At 40.2% G+C, this 24,212-nt stretch overlaps 1 pseudogene; it reads left to right on the top strand.

Moving 5' to 3' along the window:
• The first annotated feature begins 927 nt into the window (after nucleotides 1–927).
• Nucleotides 928–23,472, top strand: LOC148054749 (uncharacterized; annotated as a pseudogene).
• Nucleotides 23,473–24,212: the final 740 nt, after the last annotated feature.

The following is a 24,212-nucleotide window of genomic DNA, read 5'->3' on the forward strand; positions in this document are numbered from 1 at the left end:
AGGACCCGACCCAGCAAATGGATCCCATTCTGTCACCAGCAGGCAGCTTACTGGGCTGGAGGAACGCATGCCACGGAGTGAGGTGAACCCGCCATAATCGCCATAGGATCTCTTAATAAGGTTTCTACTGCCATCACAAAAGCTGCCTGCATACAAGCCATGCATAAATGAGAATCCAATGATATCCCAGTATCTGCTACGATTGATTGTGCAATGCTAAACCCACTACTTAGAGGAGCAGTTCTTAAACCCTACTTAATTGCAAAATGGGATGAAATTAAAAGAGACACAGAACACAATGAGGGATTAGGTGATAATGATCCCCGCAACCAACTACCTACCTGTGCAGAATTAATGCATGACATTTTAAACCATGCCCGTGAAATAGGGTGGGACGATCTGTTAGCTGAAAAATCAGACCCAAGACCCGGAGCAGGAGGTCATCGAGTACAACTAGTAAAACAAACACCCCCACAGGGAACAGGAACTAAACCAAGGGAAAATACACCTAAAGACCCACGAGCAGAGTCTCAGGAGTGGAGAAATGGACTGTGGAGGAAAGCACTGGCACTAGGCATTCCCAGAGCCGTGATTCAGGCATAGCCTACTGGCATTATCTGGAGCCTAATTCAAGCATTCCAGAAACACGATGATGGCAAAAGGAGAGACCATAATACTCCAGTGCCATCGCCAGCTCCAAGAAAGGAGATGGATCCCGTTTAGGGATGGATTGCAAAGCATGAGGCCAAAAACTGAGTAATGCCAGGATGGCAACTGGGCTTGCCTGTCCGGCAAGTGGAATCTTATCAATAGATAAATAATAATGGCCCATACATTTTGATTGCAGTTGGTCCTTGGCAACAATTGGTAAAATTCCTAATAGATACAGAAGCGCAAATTTTAATATTAACACAACACAATGCAGAGATGCTGGGTGTACAACCTAGATGGCAAACAGTTAAAATTACCGGAGTGAATGGAGCAAGTGCTATATGCCAAACTGCAGAAGTTAATTTATGGCTCCCAGGCGAGACGCGCATCTCATCTACTCGCTTTGCAGTTAAAGATCACAATGAAAATATTTTGGGTTTCGATGTTTTGAATGGCCGAATCTGGTGCCTGCCAGACGGCAGCATGTGGTCCTTCGGTTCAAATGTCGACCCTAACCCTGACAGAAATTGGGAGGCTACAGTGCATGCACTCCACACAGCCCCCGCACTCCCTGATTCGAAGATTACTAATGGACCGCAAGACCCAATTTCTGCTGTGGCACAAAATGGAATTTCTGAGGTAATAGCAGACTTGGAGAAACAGCACATTATTTCCAGAACCCACTCCCCATACAATTCACCTGTCTGGCTAGTCTGAAAACTGGACAGGAGATGGCATCTGACAATTGACTATTGGTGCTTAAATGCCAACACAGCCCTGCTAATGGCTACAGTATCCAATATTGCAACTTTAACAGCCATGCTACAAGCAGCTGCACACCCATGGATGGCAGTGCTGGATGTGAAAGATATATTCTTTATGGTCCCCTTACAGGAAGAAGATAAAGAGAAATTTGCTTTTGCTTGGGAGGGGATACAAGACACCTTTAAGGGACTCCCACAAGGATATAAACATTCACCCGTGATTGCTCATGCTGCACTTGCTGAACTTTTACAGATAGTCTCACTCCCTCAAGATGTGAAACTGTACCAATACATAGGTGAGATTCTAATCAGAGTAACTTCCCCTGAAAAGGTGGGGGAAGCAGCAGCAGCAACAGTGTCCAAGCACTACATGAAGCAGAAGCTGAGATCCCACCCGAGAAATGTCAGGGCCCAAGTAGAGAAGTCAAGTTTTTAGGGACTTGGTGGATAGCAGGCAACGCAGAGATTCCTCCAGATACTTAGGAAAAAATCAAACAGCTGCAAATGCTCCAATCTAGAAAAGAGTTACAACAGTTAATGGGAACTTTAGGATATTGGAAAAAGCACGTACCTGGATTTTCTATCGTTGCTCGTCCATTATATTCACTTTTATGGAAGGGAAAACCTTGGGAGTGGAAATTAGAACATAAGGAGGCGATAAAAACTCTGATTGAAGAATTAAAAACATATCAGTCGTTGGGACCAGTACACCCTCGCGACCCTCTTATAGCCAAATGGGGTTTTGCTGAACATGGTACTTACTGTAACCTATTCCAAACTGGGCCTGACGGACCAAAGAGACCTTTATTATTCAGCTCGACTGCATTTAAAGAGACAGAACAGAGATACTCCGAATGCGAAAAGGGACTTTTGTCTTCAGTCCGAGCAGTGAAACAAGTTGAGAAAATACACCAGGGACAGCCTGTGCAAAGCAGAGGACCATTAATTTGCTAGAAGCAATTCTAAAGGGGACTGCTCCCCCAGAAGGAGTTGGACAGAAACCTACAGTCAGAAAATGGTATGCCTCCTTGACAGGAATTGCAGAGGAAATGAAATGAAACAAAGGACATACTAAAGTTTCCAAATTACAGATGCCTATAAATGCAGATCTGTTAGTGTTACAACAACCTTTTAAACGCTCACCAATTTTAAATGCACCTGCCCTCACCAAGGGAACACCAACAGAAGACATTTGGGTTACTGATGCCTCAGCAAGAATGATAAATGGTAAATGGCAATATAAAGCTGCTGCATTAAACATTACCACTGGCAAACAAATAATAGAAGAAGGTGAAGGCAGCACACAAGTAGGAGAATTAAGACCAGTTGTTTTAGCAGCACAGAATCGAGCAAAAATCATATATGTAGCCTCCTGTGCTGTGTGGGCTGGTGCCACACAATGGCTCTATCAATGGAAATCCCTGAACTGGGAAGTAAACAGATCTGCAGTTTGGAGATCTCAAGATTGGCAACTATTACTAAATATAGCCAGAAAAACACCACTCAAGATGGGATGGGTGAAAGCTCACGCCAAGAACAATAAACCAGTCACAAACTGGAACCAAAAGGTGGATGAAATAACTAAAGTTAGGAAAATAAAAATAGGGAACGCCTTAAATCCTGAGTGGTATCGGTTGGGAGAACAGCTACAACAAAAATTAGGTCAAACAGGTAAAGAAGCACTTTACTTTGCTGCACAGAGCAAGGGCTGGCCCCTAAACAGGAAAACTTGTGAAGTTATTCTTTCAGAATGTCCTCAATGTAGATTAAAATTACAAACAACTCACCCTGCTAAAGCACCACCCCTACATATCAACCAAGGAAAAACTTTGTGGTCTACATGGCAAATTCATTATATCAGACCATTCCAACCCTCTGCGGGATATCGGTATATCCTCACAGGAGTGGAAGTAGTCTCCGGCTTGCTTATGGCAACTAAGTGCCACAAGGCCAATGGATGACATACAGTACGAGGGCTATCGTTTTGGTTCTCAAGTCTATCTGATGTCATCCAAAGTCATAATGGTTCGCACTTCTCGTGTAAGAAAGTGCAAGAATGGGCAAAACAAGAGGAAATTCAATGGGTATTCCACACCTCATATTATCCTCAATCAAATGGGATGGCAGAAAGAGCTAATGGCTTATTGAAAAAGAGCCTTAAGCCACACGAGGCCTAGTGGGATACTCGACTTTTCAAAGTACTTCATCAGTTGAATAATCGGTACAGGCCCACTGGGAGCCCTGGGAGCCAAGCATTCTTTGCAAAGGCTGAGCATGATGCTCCACCCTCAGATGAAAGAAAATATCCGCTAGCATTACAGCCAGGACAACCTGCCATGGTCAGTTTACTACAAATTGGAACTGTGCCTATGACTTTAACTAAACGTTGTGGCCCACTTGCCTGGGAAGCTACTGATAGCAGTGGTGCAAAATATTGAATTAGTGCATGGTGGATTTTTCCTTCTTTCTAATGGGATAACCTGTCCAGAAAAACCCACCGAGACCAGTCTATTTTACCTTTTTGTCTTACAGCCTCCTCCAAGATGAAAGTAAGATACATCATCCTACTGCTGTTGAAGATTTTGATAATATTTGGTTCCCCACAAATGCCCACCTGTCTCAACTTAATCATCAATCAAGAAATCAGCCACGATTGTGTCAATACAGATAAGCCACCCGTCTTGTTACTAACAGACAGTAATATAAACATGACTTGTGAAACACGACCACCTGTTAATAAGGGATATATATATATATATGTTTTGATTATTCACAATAACTCTTACACACCATATAGAAAATCCTGTAACATAAGTCATTGCTCAATACATGACACAGTGAAGGGACATTATGATGCTTAAGTATCATGCAGACGGAACACAACATAATACTAGGAACAATATCTCTCAGAATCACTAAACCTATCACAATGACATCAGTGCCTACTTTGAATATACTCCCAGTTTTACTAACAATCTTACTAAAGATGCTGTACTCAAACCTAACACCCTCCAGGATGGCAAACGGAAACGCTGTGTTCATGTTACTGTTCCAAATCCCACCAACGACCAGTGGCTGTGGTCTCAAGGTCGTGTTAAGTATACCAGGACTGTGGGAACACTCCTTAGTAAGGGAGATTTAAATCTTTCCACTGTGGTCATGCACGGAACTGAGGTATACTTAGAAAATGAATGGAGCTGGGATAAAAATGAAACTGATGTTAACAAAGTTCTCTGGTTTCAGAGAATGGCAGGAAAAGAAATTAAAATACGATGCTGGATGATCAATGAGTCTACCCATGAGAAAGCAACTGAGATTTCTGTGCACAACATTACATCAAACACCACAGATACAAAACATTGTGCCTCTGAAAAATTAGACTGTTGCTACAATTTTACCTTAGTACAACCTGTTTCTGTAATCTGCCCCTGGGCTCGCAGGGATGTGGGACTATCGTTTAAATTTAAAATAGACATTACTGAGCCTAGTACAACAACATCCACCACTTCTCACTCAACATCTGCCCCAATTGTAAGAGATAAGGGAACTCTATCCCCACAAATTTCTGCTCTATCCCCACAAACTTCCAAAATTGGACCTTACACTATTAAATACACAGGCCAACAGCAAGTATTGTTTAATCCATCGTGGTCCCTCAAACGACTGGAACTATCAATGCAGATCGATATCTCTGCAATTAAACCTACTGGCTCACCATTCTTAAGTACGTCCTATGCAGGACGGTTAGCATGGTTACATGGACAAACCCTCGCCTCTCCAAAACAATCAAGAAGAGATGTGACTGCTATCTTAGGGACAGGATTAGGAGTATTAAATAGCATGGATGCTGAAGTTTTAGCAAACAAAATAAGCTCAGCAACAAGTAATTTACACAAATTAGAATGTCCATTGCAATCTTCTCTGTCGGCATTGGGAACTAACCAATGGCTCTTATCTGACATATTACCCCAATGGGAAAGAATTAATGAAAAGGACCACCAACTAACTGTGGACACACTAGGTGCCGCTCAAATTAATGTCTCTCTCACTCTTAGCTGTATTCAGGCTCAACTGTGGGTACAATCTACTGTGGCGATGATTGTAAGAGAAGGTGAAGAGGGCACCTTATCCACTGAAATTCAAAAGGTAAACTGGGATAATACAACTGAATTTGAAAGGGAATTCCAATCCTGTGGCATCTAGTCAATTTTACTTATGACCCTACTGACAGTAAAGCTACAGCTTTTATTCTAAAAATACGCAATGCTTTGGTATATACCATATACCCAATCATCGCGCTGGGATTAAATCACAATGGTACTGTATCCAATGGAACATGGAGCACGGGCCCAACAAAAGGGAAACAAATGGCAAACTGTTGATGTCGATACATGTGTTGTGCAAGAACAACAAGGATTTATTTGTGAAAGCAATGCAATTAAAGCTCAAGACATTTGCCTTGACACTGAACAAAACGTTTGCCATCTTGAGATACATCCTGACGAAACCTCTGAAACGGTACTCGTGTATATTGGAAATGGATGTGTTTGTATAAGAACCCTCTGTGATTTTACATTTGTAGGCACTATCACTGAAGATATAAATAATCATTCAAATAAGTGTATTTGTAATTTTTCTGAAATTATGGGATGCAACTTTATTCAGCTCCTGTCACATCTCATCAATTATTACCATCTAACTATACATCGTATCAAGATTTATTACCTGCCCCCATTGGAATTAATCTTACATTGGTAAGAAAGCTATTACAGCATGATGATCTCTACCGACTGCTGAAACAAGTTCAAGAAAATGGACAAAGAACCCTGATTACCGTTCATCATGATGAGAAAGAAATACACCTTGTTCTGGAAATAGTGAGAAGGGATGGAGAACATCATTTGTGAGATACCTTATTCGGATGGTTACCAACAGCAACAGGAACTTTGTCTAATGCTTCATCTAGTTGTGATTTTGTTAGCTCTAACAATATTATGCTTATTACTTATAACCATTCTGTATGTAAAGGTTTGGTACGTAACGAAGCAAATACTCCTTGTTCATCATGTGAAATCACCCAATAATGTAAAAATATACTGCAATTAACAGTAATATTTTACACTAAAAGCTGTTTGCTTACTGTGGATCTGCGAGCGTGCCAACATGGTTTGTCAACTGTTTATAGCATAGAGGCAGGATGTGACGGTACCACCACTCTATGATGTGAAGTAAGTTGAATGTAGTCACGGGACGGAGTGTGACAGACACACTTGACCCCTAGCCGTACTTTGGTTCAGGCTGACTAAGGAGCAACGGGCCTTGTACCCTATGGTGAACCCACGACCTGCAAAGCTCCTCGCTCACTTATGAGGGACTGAAGGTGCCTTGGAAAAATATTTCCAAAGGTGGTTTCGAAGCCCAAAAATGTAAGATAACCAACTCTGAGAATAAGATTGGACCTAGCCACACCTAGGCTCCATAAGGACTTTAGAAAGCAAGGGGGTCCACTCTGAAACCTCATGACTCAACGGGAGGGTCTTCCTTACCCTTTGCGTCTCCGGTCTCTGTGTGAATCATTCTAATTCAATTCTAACTCCATTTTCTTTTGTATGTTTCTTCCATGCAGTAATTAACAAGGTGAACCTTGCCATCAAACTTATTGAACCTTGGGAAACCACTGTTAAATGTTGTTAAATTCCATCAAATTTACTCAACTCTGTCAAATTATTATTTTACCTCAAGAAAACATATTGCTGCTTCTCTCTTTTGACTGAGGTGCATTCCACTCATCCGCGACAGACACGCATCTTAAAAGGATAGGGCAAAGGAGGTAAGTCCCCTACAGGGATATGTAAACACAGGACCTAGAGAACAGCATCCTGCAAGACCGCAGTGTCCTAGCACGGTGCTAGATTCATGCTGCTTTCCAAGCCTGTGGTTTAAAAGGGTCTTACAGGAAAATCCCACATTTTAGGGTAAATCTGCACCAATGAAGTACTCTGTATTTTTTCAAAATCCGACAACAACAACTGTTATGAGGCTATTCTGGTCAAACGTGCACATGTGGTCAATCAGAGCTTCTGCTGATTCAAGGGTTTATTTGCAGGATCCAGAAAGCAGGAGAACCCAGACAAGAGGTAACAGTGTGCTTGCAGAATACAGCTGGCATTTGAGCTGATAGTACTGCACAGTGCCTGCAATTCCAAAATGCTTAACTTTAAGTACGCTGTTCTCTTGTTGCTGCAATTACTATAAATAGAGAGGCAATACTAGAAATTAAACACAATGTAACTGTCTGGTTTCAGTAATAGTATACTAACTTGCTTTCAGAAATAGAGGGGATACAGAAATAAGTCTTATGCACAACAGCCCATTACGTCACGTTCACAGTACAAGTAATGTACTTTAAGTCAAGACACGCAATAACCTACTGTCAACTTTGGAATTCAAAGCGAAAAAGGAGAGGAAGAAAGAACACTATGCTCAAGTTGGAAAGACAAGATAATGGAACAATAAAAAAGAAATTATTGTGTCATATCTTTGCCCTCAATACAGTTGCCTAGCCACTTACAAGCATTAAAGGGAGACACAAAAGTAATGAGAATGCGATAAGAGGGGAGCAATACTGCCCACAAAAAATTCACATTTTTCATAAAACGCAGTGGATTTACAACCATAAAAAGTTGTTATTATTACTATACAAAAGCAATGTATAGTCTTATTCAGAAGATCAAACTGGAAAATATATATACATTTGCTATTGGCTGCTAAGGAAGAACTCCTCCTCAGCTGGCACAGCAGAAACACATCCTCTATTTTCCCCGTCCCCACCTCTGGCTTAAGTGGAAACAAACCTATTTGAAAAAGTTCTTCTGGGGCTGTAAAGCAGACTACACAGCTTGTGGTAGTCATTGCTATAAACTTGGGATGATCCTAAAGAAGTCACGGGTGAAAGGTACCATGAAAGAACTATAGTGAATAGGGGTCCAAAGGATGAGAGGAAGGCCACAGGCCACTTCATATAGTGAAGACTGATGTTTTATCAAATCCAAACAAAGTTTTACAGCGTTTTTATACCCTGCCATTTGCAAAACTCCAAAAGCTATAAAACTTAGCCTAAGGCCTTTATGAAGAGTTGGCTGATAATCACGACCCACACAAATCCCCACTGAAGGCACAAGCGGGACTCCCTGTAAGGGCACCTCTTTTCCTCTGGCTAGGGGAAGCACCTTCAACAACCTGGCTCCTAATCTGGTTGCCTCGGGAAATATCTAAGTTTAGATGGCGTGAATATTGTCTCAAAGGAATTTAGCAAAAATTCCAGCTGCAGAGAAAAACAGGCTGGTTTATGTTTTAAAGGCCTGAACTTTACGAAAAAGTAGGCACAGAAGGATTTGGACACAGATGGCTTAGGTGGGGAGAAGAGTACAGAATGCACACTACTTTTTTACAAATCAAGAATTAAATATATTTTGAATACAATCTTTCTTATTGTTACTACAGGAAGCAGTCCAATTAAAAAGAAACTCAATAGAAATCCCTTGTATTAGAAAGAGTTAATACATTTAGGAAAACAGAAAATCAAACACTTATTTTTCTTTGAATTTTTTTTTCCTATAAACGTTTGAGAAGAGTCATCCAAATTCAATTTATTAGCAAATTCTTTGATTCATTCAGCACTACAGGCAATCTTACCTGGTATATTCAATAATATTTATGCTAAAGGGAAGCTGTATAAATAATGTGACAGTTATGTTTTCTATGTTTACTTGTTAATTTTTATGATTTTGGTAATAGAAGTACTGCTAATGGTCTGTTTTCCACTTTTGGCTTATCCCTATTGCTTCATTATGTGATTTTATGGTTTCCATTAATGAATCAAAATAAAATTTAAGCAATATTATAAATGTAGCGAGCAACCATCTGCTTTGCCTTAATTACCAAAAAAGTTTAATGCATCTGTGTGTGCCTCTTTTGAATACCAATATTCTCATTTCTCTGTGAAAGCTACTATGAAAAAACAGATCAGAAAAGGCAATTCTGTCCAATAATAAAAGGTATGGATCTAGTCCAATTGTCCTTTTTTTCATGTGAAAGGTACCAATACAACAAGAAACTGTACTATATATATGGATTAGTGCTTCAATGAAACCACGAAAGCAAGTTTTATATACTGTCATATTCAAATTAATTTCACCCTATCTCCTCAAATTATAAGTTGCAGATTGGTAACTATATTTGCAACCCAGTCAAGCTAAGTACAAATCCCTTTGCTCACTGAAGACATGCATATTCTGATATTTTGCAAACACTAAATTTTCATTCTAGAAGATGTCTATCATTATCATGATCATTCATAAGTGTTTCGCTACATTGCTATAAATTGATTTTCCCAACCAGTAACCAGGCCAACAAAAACAAGTGAGATAAAAGGATATTTTAAATATTTAACTATTTATCAAGCAAATCAACCAAAGCAGAAATTTTCAGCACACTAACCTCAGATTTAAAAAAGCAACTTTCACAAAGGAGAGAAGTCTCTACAAGAGCATTCAAAGTAAACAGGGAGAAAATCACAGCTACAGCATTGTTTGTATTTCACACGTTCAGAAATTATTTTCAGTCACAGCTACAACATTGGTTGTATTTCACACATTCAGAAATTATTTTCAGGCATTCCGGAACAGAAATCATACACATCCAGACACCACTAAACACAGCAGACAAGCCTATTTAGACAAGGCATTTTAGGTCAGCACTCAATCTATACCTTTAAGACAGCACCACAATTTGTATTAACATTCCAAGCAAATTAATAAGCTTTGAACAATGAAAGGCATGAAAATAAAGTAACACATAGGAGAAGACTGCAAAATGCAGAACGTTAAAGAAGAAGAAAAGATGGCAATGCAAAAAATAAAAAGACTGTAAAATGTCTAGATTATCTATACTGCCTTGAGTATGGACATGAGAGCCACCACTACTATAGCCTTATCTAGGTGCCAAAATAGGCGTCAGAAGTCAACCTAATCAAAATGTGTACTTTCATCATGCAAAATATCCACAATAGCTCTAACATACAAAAATATACACCCATATGTCCACCATATTCTTTAAATGTGATTCCTCCCATAATTATCAGTTAATTAACACAGTCTACATAGAATGACAAAAAAAATTTTTAGTAAGCCCTGAACTGGAAACGTACTGGAAGGGCAACAGAGGGGGTGGGGGGGGAAAAAAAAGAGAAATGTTGAAGGAAAGAAGCTACTGGTAGGCAGGAGATACAGTAAAATGTTTATGCCATATTTATCTTAGCTAGTTTAGGATTAAAATATGAAAGACACTCAAACAAAGACAAGAAAGGTTAGACTGCAATTTGAAAGGAAGCCAACAAAGTGACAGAATCTCAACTCTTCCGTTCAAATAATATTTTGGCATCATCTTTCCAGATGAATGGAAGAGAGCAAGTTTGGAACGGTTTACATTAGAAACAGTGACAGAGTCAAAACAAGACACGAGGATGCGAGAGGATTTTTTGTCTGAATGGATAAATGGACTTATATTTCAGGGAAGTCGGCAAGATTTATAAATAGCTGGAATATGCTAAATAATTACTCAATGTTATTCAGGGAATAAAGAATGGGAAAAGGAGGAGGCTCAGCCTCAATTTTAACCACGTGAAGTTCAGTGTAATAACTGAACATCCCTAATGAGATGTTACGAAGAAGGTCCAAGGTAGCTCTCAAATACAGGACAGCTAATGACATAAAGTAGCAGTTTATGCAGATAAAACTACCTAGGAACAGGATGAAGCCAGAACACCAACTTGAAAAACACTGACAGAAAAAGGGAGGGTTGAATGGTACACTTTCGCAAGATCAGTTCTTTAAAACTATATATAATGGGATCCTGCAGGTCATGTCCAACTTCTGATTAAACAGCAAAGGGTATTTCAGAAGACAACAATAATTGCATGGCTTCCATAAAGAAAGAGCATTGTGATCAGGCCCCAAATTGTACACCTTCCTAAAATCTTGGTGTGTCAGACTCCAAAAATCTACAGCTTACTGAGACTTTGTTTGACTGAACTGTTTAGCCAGTCAATAATTAAAGGTAGCAAAATATACCCGTTACTATGAGCTTTTTAGAATGCAAAAATGCTGCTCATATTTTTCCATTCCACCTCCCTTTCGTAAGGTCTTTTAACCTTTTACTTCAATATTAATTTTATTAAAGTGGGTTCCCCCCTACCCCACATAGCACCACTAATCTTGAAGGGCAAGAAAGCCTATTTAAATGCATTGAAGTGCATTAGCATGAAAAAATAATGAGTCCTTACAGCATTCTAATTTAGGAAGGTGCACTTAAATTAGTTATAACATCTGCTGTCAAAAAATCTACCCAGACAGCAGTCTCTTCAATAAAAATCTGATTTTCACATTTCTGACAAAATTGTCCTAATGGGCTCTCCTGGCATTGGTGTTATAGGACCTAAGAAGGAGTCAGGAGCCAAAAGCCTCTGTGTTTTGCTCCTTTCCTTCACACTCCGTTTTCCTTTCTAACTAGCAAAGAATTACTCTGTTCTCTCAGGCCTTCACAGAGAAATTGGCTCACTGTGAGGTCAAAAAGCTGATCCAAAAGAACATGTACTGAGAAGCAGATGTTACCCACTCAGGGGAGGACTCTCGGAGGTGCATCTGCTGAACATCTCTCCAGCCAGACGAGCCTGAGAGGCATAAGTCCAGCATTTTGTGTGAACCTTTGAAAGTAACCTGCCCTTTTTTAAGTCATCTGGAGTATCAACTCAATTAACAGAACAAACTGAGGCCTTGTTTTCAGAGGGAAGGGGTAGGGGAAAAACCTACTGTAACTAAAGCAGGACAGATAAAAGAAGGATCAAGTTGTACGGACACATTTTTTTCCCCAAACAGCCCCCCAGGATTCTCAGCGGTTACCTTGAAGTTCCAAAGCTGTGCCATTAGGCCATCAGACTGCTGGTTTGTTTTTTTTTTTCTTGTGAAGTGTGAAACCCCTGCAGGGACCTACTCCACCAAGAGGTGGGCCGTATTAAAAACTTCCATACTAGCTTTGCATAGTTCAGCCACCTTTTCAGAGCCTGACGTTTTCAGACTTTGTAGAGCCAACCCTACTGACTACCACAAGGCTGATTAGTAATGTAAATTGAATGGCCTCTAAGTATTGTCAGTCAGGCAGCCAGATGGTTTAGACTCGGACAGACTGAAAGCAAGTCATGAGAACAGGAGTAGAGAATATGGAGGGAAGATAGGAGTTATTTTTGCAGGCATCTTCCAGAAGCAATTTCTTTCAGTAGATCACTGCTGTGAGGTAAAACTAAGACCTGCCAGTGGATGATGGCAATGCAGACCTGGATGACCAGCAGCAGTGGCAAATGACAAAGACTGTTTTCTGCAGGGGGCTGGGGGGGCGGGGAGGGGGGAGGGGGGTAAAAAAAAAAAAAAAAAAAATTCTTTGCAGCAAGCAAGAAACGTGAAAATAGGAAAACAAACTAGCTTGGACAAACAAACAGCACAGTAACAGCAGAAGAGTTTCCTTCAGGGTGCACAAGGATCATTTCACTAGTACAAAACTCACCAATCCAACCCACACACCAACCTATTTGCTCCTGCTCTGTAGCTAATGACCAGTGGTGCTGGCAGATGACCTACCAGCATTATATTGCTGCATTATATCCCACTGCTGAAAGTTCAATGATGCACAAAGGTTACTGCTGGATTTGCAAGGTTAATTTTCTGAATTGTACTTAGACCCCTGATGGATCTCATTTCCTTACTAAAAAGAGAGAAATTTTTCCAATAATAGTATGAGTCATAATTCGGGAAGTTGATCAATATTAATTGGGCATGACCTGGCATACTTATTGCAGTAGAAAAAGGGAAAACAAATAAATGATAAGGAACAACTGCTCCCAGAACTATTAAAGACTATTAAGAACAAAGCCTGAAAGGTAGATGTTGAGATGAGAGAGAGTTAATGAATTCTTATCTTCTGGCTGCAAGAAGAAAAAAAAAGAAAACAAAGGCAGCTACAGAAATAGCAGCAGCACATAGGACTCTCAGCTTCCAGAATTATAGGCTAATAGCATGACCAGACCTAGCCAGAGGGTAACATTAGTACTAGTAAGCTAACACTAAAAAGATTAGTTTTTAATTTACTCTCTAGTCTTTTTAATATCCTCTAAAAGCTTAAAAAAAAAAAAACAAAACACACTTTTCTGAATTGTGTTTGCTTTACAGAATTCTGGTACTACAAGATGCAATACAGCCCATTCCCCCCTCAGCCACGGTGTACAGTGGGATTCTGCTGCATGCTAAACCCTCTCTGCCTAGTGTTTATCTTGGGAATCCTCATGCATACCAGCAGCATCGTGTTTAATCAGGATTCCCTTCTGAAGAAGCAAAGGTGGAAGCACAGTAGCAACTCTTTGTACAGAGTTATTGCTCCCACCTGGGTCACCAGATAAGAGGAAAACCTGTCTGAAGAATACAAAGGTCCATGTTTTCCTGCAATAAATTCTCTCAAGAATTGCCTGTACAGTTATTGTGATATTTGACCTATGGTCTTCAACAGCTTTATTTCAGTACCAGTGGAAACTCAACTATTAAATTTTTGCTTCAAGTGGCAAAGGACCTTAAAACCACCTCCTACGCAAACAATATTTCTCTCTGGAAAAATATATATGCAACAGAATCATTAGTGTTGGCTTCAAACCTACAGGTGAAGGTCAGCAGATTTCATCTGGTGAACATTTACTCTGCTCACACTGAGGATGAACATACTCATACTCTGTTGAAACATAATGAATGCTTATGATCTAAGTCATCTCTGCCCTTCCCTTAGGAGAAGGGAAGACACTCCATCATGACCCACCTTGATTGCTTTTTCTGTGAAAAGATCCAGCCCTTCCTCCACTTAATATGTCTTCCTGCTTATTTAAATTCCGATCAGCCACATAAATAAGATGGAAAATGCTTATTAAATCACAGATGGGGGACACAATAATAGACTAGAATGGTGTCCCCTATTCGCAAAAAGGATTGTTTCACTTGTGAAAAAGAATCTACCCAGTGCTTCTCAGGAATACATTTTAGTTTAGCTTTTTATTATTTGCTGCTTTGCCGCTTGCCATTTTTCTCTCTTCTAGGCTTTCCCCTTTTTTATCTCACACTGAATGGATGTATACTGTACATTGTTTTCTCAACGTGCCCAGCGCATGCACAGAGATCACTCCAGCAGCTTCAAAAACCACTCCAAATGCATTTTACTCAGGAAAGGTCACATCAGAATATCTCTACTAAAAGGCGTACTTTGACTCACAAGGATCTAGCGTTTCATTTGGCTCCAAGAATTCTTGGATGCCCGCTGTAGCTACTTCAAAAGCCCTAAATTACAAATTCTCTGGGGAACACTGGGGATTTGTTCCTGCTTACCACAGTGTCCAGAACAATGACACGTTCATCTCCGCCTGGAAGCTTCTGGTGCTGCTGCTACATAAATAATATTCTTCGCTTCCTGGCATGCTGGAGAGGTCTCCAGCAAGATTAGAAGGCTGAGCAATGACCCTTCTGGAAGCCTGTACTAGCTTTGAACCAGTAGACAATCTAAAGTCAATTCAGTATTTCTTGTTACCACATCATAGGGCAAAGGCAGTTTTCCTGCATTAGATTTTGTTTTCAAAAAACATAGGAAGTTTTGTATCAGATACTCTTTTTTTCCCCCTCTTAAAAAAAAAATTATTTAGAATCTGTAGTTTTAGCATACAATAAAATATAAGTAAGGTTGTGTTTGTTTCTAAGCCTACAGCAGCAGCACCTTCTGACACAGCAGTGCCTGCCACCACTCTCAGCGCCTCAAACAAGATGAGCTCCCTTTCGGCAGAGGCTGTTCCCGTAGGGACATAGCAAACGAGGCAGACTAGATCACTGAATTACACAAAAAGACAAACAGTCCTAGAAAGGATATAAACTAAGTAAACCTGGGGACATGCGCTGCTAAATCTCTCAGGAGCCATTATACCAGATGGCTGTTTACTCAGACTCTTCTTTACAAACAAGTCCTTCTAAGACATTCAAAGCAGCTTCTACAAATTCTTACAACAGCAACTGAGAGGGAACCTGTGCAGCGAACACAAAGTGCCTTACCCATGCAATGTACCTTCCTAAACTAAACTTTGTTCTGTGCACTCTGCTTACTCCATATATCTGTTGTGTAGCAAGCTACAGCATGACATATGCAAGTACATTAATTACCAAGTCAGGGAATAAGCTTGGCCATATTCTGTAAGTGCTGCAGACAATTTATACTTCATAACTAATTTCTCTATTTCTCCTTTGCCTTCTGGTACGTAACTTCTAACTGTAGTCCCCTTAGACATCGTTAATTAGGTACCTTAACCTTGCATAAAGACTTTGATGGGAGTCCAGCATACCAAAATTAATTGTTACAAAACCAGAACTATCACTCAGTAGGTGGTAATAAACCATTTCTCTGCAATCCTGGAGGCACAGGCACTTGCAGCATAATGTCAGACAGTCTGCTCACATAAAAGGTGATGGGAAAAGTGGTGAAATCTAGACTCAAATCACCTGCAGGTCCCAGAGATCTCACAGCTCTTTTCCACTGAGCTAAGACACCTGCTCCAATTCTCTGCATGCTTTCCACCCTAATAACTATCCCTAAAAAAGCAAAGCCAGGGCTGATGGAAATACAACAAATCTCTTCCTTGAAGGATGCTGACATGCTGAAGCATGAAATCAGATCGCCACTTTTCAGGAACATTCATGAAAAAAAAAAAAAAAGCATGCTTATTGCAAACTAGCCATTACCCTATCAGTATCAGATCTGAATTCAAGTGACTGCTCCAAATCACATGCATGAATTTGGGTCTCCCACATCCTAGGCACACGTGATGATAATTTTTTTAACAAAAACTTTCCCGACCAGTTCTACCCAGCAGACCACTAAGGACAGGATACAAATCTCTGTGCATGCAAAGTCTCTTGCTTTCCATTTGGAAGACAATATTCCCAGGATACACGTTGAGAAGGAATGACTGTTGCACAGACACATCTTCTATAGAATGGGAGAAAAAATAAAGTAGAGCTTTTAGGTATCACTGGAGGGGATGGATTAGCAGGGCAAAGAATAAGGTTTCAAATATATAGTCTCTCTGGAGCTTTAACTTCAAATTGAAGCCAAACACAAACCAATCTTTCATCTTAGAAGTAGAGAAACTGCATCTCCTGCCATTTGCCAATGTGGAATTTCCACCAAGACCATAAACAGCGAAGCCTGTTCCATTCCCTGTGGACATTAAAGGATTTTAGTCTAGTTTCTATGACATACACATGCTCAGCTCATTTACTACCTCTGTTGAAAAGTCTTACTGGCACAGAAAAGACAAGGTTTTTGTGCACAAGTAAAGCGATACCTTCCCCATCCCGTAAGATCACTGTAAGTCAGACTGTCACGGCTGTGTAGGGAATCCTGCCTTGCTACTATCCACAGCGCTCAACAAGAAAAGCATTTGTCACTAGCAATACCCACCTGCCACCCTCTAGAATTACCACGGAATTCACTTAAATTAGAGCCAAGAACATTAAATTCTGCGTGCTCCAGCTTCATTATTCAGTATACTACTAAGCATTCTGCACCAGCTGAAGTTTCTAGATTGATTTAAGATATAGCCACAACTAGTAATCAAGTTATGAGGGTGTAAAACATGGATAATGACAGCAATGCCTGCACTGAGAGGAAAAATATTTATAACCTCAAGGCCAAACTAAGGCGGAAAGTGCTGTTTTAAGTTCATCCACATGAACATCCAACCAGCCTTGAGGCATGGAGCTGCTTAACTCTCAATACTTACTTCAAAAGACTGTACTCCTCATCAAGGTGAAAGAATTCTTAATTTCCTATCAGTTACCTTTCATTACATGCAAATATTATGTTAATATTTTTAAAAATTATCTGGAATTCACTTCTATCACTAAGTAGCCCTAAGAGTTCTTAAATCAAGGAGAAATAAGTACTGTTGTCAGAGAGCAGCCAAACTCACGGTAGAGAAATACACTTTCTTTATTCATGTTTCTTCTAAAAAAAAAGAAAAAAAAATTACAGTTCCATTCTCAAGTGGTGCATGTTTAAAAGGAAAATACCTATGCACAGACAAAAGCAAACATTTTGAGTTAACTCCCTCATTTTTTATTTGCAGTCTTTCCCCCACTCCCAAAAGTATAAAACTCTTATGATTAGCCTTTACTAGTCATGATAGACAAAAGCAAGAGATTTTATCTGATGAGCAGAAAATAAAAGCAACGTTTGATTTTCCCTAAAAGCCAACCGGATGCTTTGGACTAACCCTAGAATGACCACGATTTCACTGTACTACAGAGAAGCTGAATTTCAGACTCAGAGTGGTAAAATTAAGACATCAACTCTGGATTGTCAGATAAGAAAGTTTGATTTGAAACTCTTTTCTTTAAAAAAATTCATAATATCATTTCATAATATCTTACCAAAGTATAAATATATTATGAGAATAGTCATACTTCCCAAATCTAAGTATTTAGCTGCATGAAATGAATGCTAAATTTCAGACAGCAGCTTTGCCTTGCTCCCTGCCAATAAATCAACAGAGGTGGCTGAGGGACAATTGAAAACTTATTACATATGTTACAAACTTTATTATCTAGAAGGAAGCCTAAATCCTGGTGTGTTGAAGAAGAAATTTCTCTCAGAGGGAGAGAGATTTTTTCAGTTTATGCTTTTCTAACCTTTTGCATTACTGAGTTACAGCCATTGTTGCAATATACATTTCCAAATCATACCCAATGGCAAACGACAACTTAAGCTTTCCAAAAATCCTCAGTAAATATCAGGCTTATAACTGATAGTGCACACAGACTGTCATCATCTCTCCTGTGATACTTAATTCTCTTTAGTTCCAATCACAGGAAACAAGGATGGAATGGAATTACCTACTTTTTCCATTCACAAGACTCAAGGAGCATTTCAAGGGAACTTCTGGGAGGTGAAAGAGAAGGAATAAGCATATTCAATCATTATGAAAAAGGTAGAAAGATAAAGCAGGAAAGGGAGCATGGCAGCAGGAAGTTTCCACCTCCAAAGTCAGCCTGTGCGGAGGACAGCAATGCAAGGAGCCCAACTTTTATCTTTCCTCCTAAGTTGGTAGGAAGCGAGAATGAATGAACTCACCATACTGGCTTGAAGATGCAGTGTGTCATTTAGGGTACAGAGGAGGAATGCAGACTGGAGCTTCCTCGAAGTTTCATTAGCCCTCAAATCCTTGCCGAAAAGTCTGAGTAGACTGGTATCTCAAGAAGAGCTGCTGCTTCTTCAGAGAATCTGTCAGACGAACACAGGCAGCTTATTTAAACAGCAGTTTACACAGGTGGAGGGGAAAAGAAGTCCTAACATGCAAGCAGTAGCATCAACCTAAGAACATCCCTCCTGGTGCCATGACACTGCTCTGTTAGGAACCCATGGGAAAGTGAAAACAGTAGCGAACTAAAAATATTCAAAAACAAAGCAGTATTCTCAGTCAGCCTGAAAACTGTACAAGTTGGCAGCATATACTAGTGGCAGCATGCCCAAACAGTAAGGGACAAGGTTATGGCCTCAGTCCCTGAGTGCTTGCCAACATCTGGCAGCAGATGCTAAGGGAACACATGCTTCCCATTACACCAGCAGTTAGAGGATACATTAGATAGCATCCTGCTCCCAGAACGATCAAGCATTAGCACAAAACACTTATGATCAAGACTGTCAAGGCAGAGGGGGCAGAGCATCTTTTCAGAACACCTCTCTTTAGCTGCTGCATTTAAATGCATTCCAACTGACTACAGACTACAGTAGCATTTGAAACATCATTTCTTCTTTTTTTCTATACATCTTCCTATGTCGATTTTGTTTTCCTATACGTGTAAGAATCTGAATCAGATAAAATGCAGAACATTAACTTCAGAATACCAAATACAGCACATGGCTGTTCCTCTGACATTCTTTTGTGACTGAATTTATAGAGAAATTATGATGATTTGGTAGAATCAATTCTAGGACTTCGACATAAAGAAACAAGCTCATAACAGCTGAGCGAAGGAGTCCCTTTCTTAGCTACCTCTATCACTAACTTTAGCAGCCAGCATTCCCATGAATACTGGTGGAAAGTGTGCTATTGTTTGGCACGCATTATTGCCATCACTCTCTGAATCTGATCAAAAAGAATAAAGGCAATCAGATTTACAGAGGCACAAAGATGCAGATGCCTAAGCACCTAACCCCCATACATACACAGGCTACAAACAAATATCCAAGACGACAGGAAATATTACAGCTACACACAGGTGACGAGCTGAAGTTAAGAAGCACTTGAATTCTCCCGAGACATGCAGCGATCAAAGCCTTGACTTAGTTCTACATCCTACGGTTTAGACGTATCTCCATAGTCAACTGAAGAGAATAAAGTAACTGTAAAGATGCATTTTATATCATTTTAATTTACAAGAACACTCAATAATTGAAAAGAGTACATTTTATTAAGCTTTCAGGCATCTGACAAAAAGATACTAGTGTATTGAGCACTGATATCCTTTTTCTTTTCATTTTCATTTTCTTAATCAAAGGAAAAAGAGGCAGAACAAGTACTATTATCAAACAATGTCTGTACACGGAAAGCACGTTAACAGACACATGAACAGTATGCGACTGGTACTGCACAAAAGAGCCTTTGCTAAAATTAGAGCTGCAGAACAGCAACATAGAATTGCTGATGGTCAAAAGAGGGAGGAGAAAATGACAGATAATCCACTCTGGCCCCTATTCCAGGATGTACCTTCTGCACCAAGAAGACTTGGTTTGGCTAATATTTTTAAGTCTTACTGAGGATAAAGACTGAATACTCTGCCTGGCAATCCCTGCTAGTACTTAAGTATTTCTAGCTTGCATAGCTGTTCTGAACACTTACCTGTACCTCCTGTGCTAAAATTTACACCTGCAACTTCACATCCACTGAGCAAATACAAATAGCAGGGTATTTCTTTCCTATCCGCAGCAGTACCTTATGTCTGAAGACTGCTACAGCCCTTTAGTCAGCCACCACCACTGGCTCAAGAAAATGACGTGCCATGGCTCTAGACTCATTTCCAGCTTTCACAGTATTCTGAAAAAGTACCAAGTTACTCTTGCCCAGTTTCTACACTCCTCCCTAGGCTCCTGCTGTGGGCCACCATTAAAGAGAGTTCACTGGACCAAGCTGTGACCCATTACAGTTGTTCTTACACTACACATTCTCTTCTCTAAACTGGGTAACTCGGATCCTTCTGTGAGGAAACCCTGCTTACATTTCCTCCACTTTCCACAGTTCTGCTGCTCTCTTCTGGAAAAAATTCATCCGATTTGTGTTTTTGTTAAGGTATGGCTATGACTAGATACAGTAGTTATTAGTCTTCCCAGTGCTAAGGAGACCAAAAGGATTGTTTCTGTGCTTCTTACAGGAAATCCTCCTGTTAAAATTATATCCTAGTCCAATGGTTATCTCTTTTCTTAACAAAGTGACATTATTGACCCATGTTTGTTTACCTTGCTTCTTTTCTGCAGAACTCTCTCAGACTGTTCCCCATCTTGTTTTTCTGTGAGTTACTCTTCCTGCTTTAGCCTGGAACATTGTACCTGTCTCTTCTGACTTCTCCTAAATGCTTTTTCAACTTTGGCAGTAACATTTTGGATTCCTGTGGGGTAAGGGTGACAAAGCCTGTTACATTCAAAAAATCTGATGATGGTCTTAGGAGTGGAATCATGAGGCCAAACACCTCCATTCTCCCTGATTGGGCTACATCTTTTCTGAGACAAGAGTAACACAACTTCCCTAATTTACCATCACCTTCTTGGGACCACACTGCATTTCAGGAAATGTAATCCTTCTAGGATTTCAGCTCACAGGAGACAGAGTGAGAAGAAGGGTGCATTTCCTACGTGGTAAAGATTTACAGAACTACATTTTAATGTTTGAGGTTTTTAAACCCAATTCATATACTTCAACACATTCAAACACTTCATGTCAATTCAATAAAGCAAAATATTCTACATCAGTTTTTCAGATTGGGCGAAAATATTTTCAGTCAAGTGAAATATGTGGCCACATTCTCCCATGAGAAAGTTTCTGCTTTGTAGCTACTTCATTTTCTGTTAAAAGTCATTCCTACCAGGTGCTAAGCTGGACTCCATGCTAGGGAAACATGATGGGAGGAGAATGTAAATGTGGGGGAGGTAGGAAAGCAGCAAAGAACAGAAGTGAAACCTGACTAGACATTTGAAATAAATGAAGCCTGAATTAGTCACCCAGGCACAAACTCCCAGGGGATATTGATTTTTCCCGTTGTAATTACTGTTTGGCAACTGCCAGTCACGTATGCAGTCACTGGTGTAGTAGGTGCTATTTTGGTTTTCAACAGAGTTACTTTAAAAGCCAGAATACAATTATAATAGGAAAACAGCTGTTTCTTCAATATAGCCTATTTTCCTCAAGACATCAATTTTGCATTAGTTACACCAAATTTCTTTACTCCTTTACTGCAGGTACACTACAAACATAATTTTCAACATTCTAGAGTTCTTGTCAGTTAGTAGCCGATACCTTCGTTCTATTAAATTACCTGGACAAGAAAGAGAATCAAGAGTGCTCTATGCAGCAATGAATGGGAAGAACAAGCATCAGGAAACTATGGGAACAGCCTGCAACCCTCAGAGCTTGCTGAGGCTTGAGCCACATCTGAAGATTCAAGCTGAAAGTAAAGCATATTTAAATCTCTTTAGCTGCCTCCCTGACTATTCACTGACTATCTGGCCTCAGATCTCATCTGTTTATGTAGCTTAAAAAAAGTACACTGAAGTAAAGCTCCTCAAAGTAGACACTGATCCCTTGCTTTCACGTGTGTCTGTTCTGAAAGCTGTACTTTCCTGGCTGTGATCTACCAGCTATTTTCAGAACTGTTACCAACTATGTCACCAAGATACAAAAGTTTCTAAAAGAGCATTGTCGTTGTGCTATTGAACGCAACAGTTAATAACTATTTGCTGTCAGGCTTTTTAAGTCACTTATTTTACCAGAGCTGCTTTACATTCCATACCTTCCTGCATGCTAATTTGGAACATAAATTCTTTTCAGCTGTATCTCATTACTGCACAAAATAAGCAGATCACTCCTCTATCACAATTACTCAAGTTCATCCTCCCCTTCTATTATCTTCAGTGACAAACTGACAGAGAACTTAAATTTTGCTGGCTTTTATTGTGCCAACAGTAGAATAAGTAAACCAAGAATGGGTCTTCCAAAGGGTCCTGTGGGACTGCAATGGCCACAACCCCCTCAAGATTTATAGAGCTGTTCCTATTTATTTTAGACTCCTTGAAAAAATCCCATCAACACCTTTGTTTTAACAAATGCTCAATCACTTTACTTAGAGTAGTAATTCTCCAATAGATTTTGATTAACAACAGTTTGAATTATGCTTATGCCATACGTGCTTTAAATACTAGGAAAGGTACCTAAACCTGTAATCATAAAATTTTGTGTGTATTATATACACAAAATAGAGTACGAGTGAAATCTGAAGACATATTTTTCCCTAATGTTGTAGTTCAGCAAATGTACCATGGATGTTTTTATTTTTTACAGGGTTTGTGGTTTGGTTTTTTTTTTTCTGTTAAGGAATCATTTTAGAAAACTGCAGGTTTGCTTTTCTAGATGCTTGCAAGAAACAGGTTACCGATGAAGGCATTTTTCAAAGAAAATCAAGAGAGACACAAAGACCATATCAGGATGGACATTCTCTACTCACCGTACATAGATTTGGGAATGAAACCAGAACCAGATCCCAGATTGCTGGGTAGCAGCACTGCAGCTCCCAAGGCACCAGCAGTTGGGCATTTGGATACGGCTGATGGTGTCCTCCTGGCAACATGCTCCGGTACTCTGAGGAAAGAGGCCAACAGCTGATGCCATACAAATGCTAGAAGGCAAGTTGCCTTCTTCACCCACAGTGAGGTGGGGCTGCCGTGTGCCCCCAGACCAGGATGGCTGAGCCAGGGGGCAGGCTGCAGCCACCACCACTGTCCTGAGCCCACACAGTGAAGGTACAGCAAAAATACAGTGTTACCTTCCTTGGTGTGGAAGAGAGCCAACGCATCCTAAAGAGCACCTTCACCTCTTTTAATAGCCAAGCTCCCCTGTCTCTGCAGGCTGGCCTTCGGCTGAGAAGGCTGATCACCCACTGGTGAACTACCGACCTGTCAGCCTCACCTCTGTGCCTGGGAAGATCATGGAACAGATCTTCCTAGAAGCTATGCTAAGGCACATGGAGGACAGGGAGGTGATTCGAGACAGCCAGCACGGCTTCACCAAGAGCAAGTCCTGCCTGCCGACGTAATAGCCTTTTATGATGGAGCGACTACATTAGTGGACAAGGTAAGAGCTACGGATGTCATCTATCTGGAATTCTGTAAGGCCTTTGATACAGTCCCCCACAACACCCTTCTCTCTAAATTGGAAAGACAAGGATTTGATGGGTGGACTGTTCGGTGGATGAGGAATTGGCTGGATGGTCGCATCCAGACGGTAGTGGTCAACAGCTCAGTGTCCACATGGAGATGAGTGACAAGTGGTGTCCCTCAGGGGTCCATATTAGGACCAGGACTGTTTAATATCTTCATCAATGACATAGACAGCACGATTGAGCG

This window comes from Nipponia nippon, unplaced genomic scaffold (genome assembly GCF_047370975.1).
Source record: "Nipponia nippon isolate SJK-2023a ecotype South Korea unplaced genomic scaffold, ASM4737097v1 scaffold_3, whole genome shotgun sequence".
Taxonomy (NCBI): Eukaryota; Metazoa; Chordata; class Aves; order Pelecaniformes; family Threskiornithidae; genus Nipponia; species Nipponia nippon.